Below are 241 nucleotides of genomic sequence, written 5' to 3'. Positions count from 1 at the left end.
GTGTGTGTATACTTGTGTATCGGCACTTGTTTGCCGGGGAGTCTGGCCGATGAGTGATGAGAGCCGATGGGTCCCCATGAATAAGGCTTTGGGGGTGCTGGAAAGCACCCAGCTGTTGGCAGAACTCTAACCCACCTCAGGGGTCTCTGTGGCAGGCTTTTGATCAAGAGCATCACCACGATGGGATCAGAGATGGAGCTGTGATTTGGAATGGCTCCGCACTGTGGTGTGTGTGTGTGTG

General features: G+C 54.4%; 1 protein-coding gene across 1 annotated transcript in view; it reads left to right on the top strand.

The window, feature by feature from the left end:
* Positions 1-241, top strand: part of dpy19l3 (dpy-19 like C-mannosyltransferase 3) — a gene marked incomplete at its 3' end in the record, with an annotated part of 48473 nt that overhangs the window by 31072 nt on the left and 17160 nt on the right.

This window comes from Morone saxatilis, unplaced genomic scaffold (assembly GCF_004916995.1).
Source record: "Morone saxatilis isolate NCDOM2014 unplaced genomic scaffold, NCSU_SB_2.0 Contig11, whole genome shotgun sequence".
NCBI classification, from domain to species: Eukaryota; Metazoa; Chordata; class Actinopteri; family Moronidae; genus Morone; species Morone saxatilis.
This window is presented reverse-complemented; position numbering and strand designations above follow the sequence as displayed.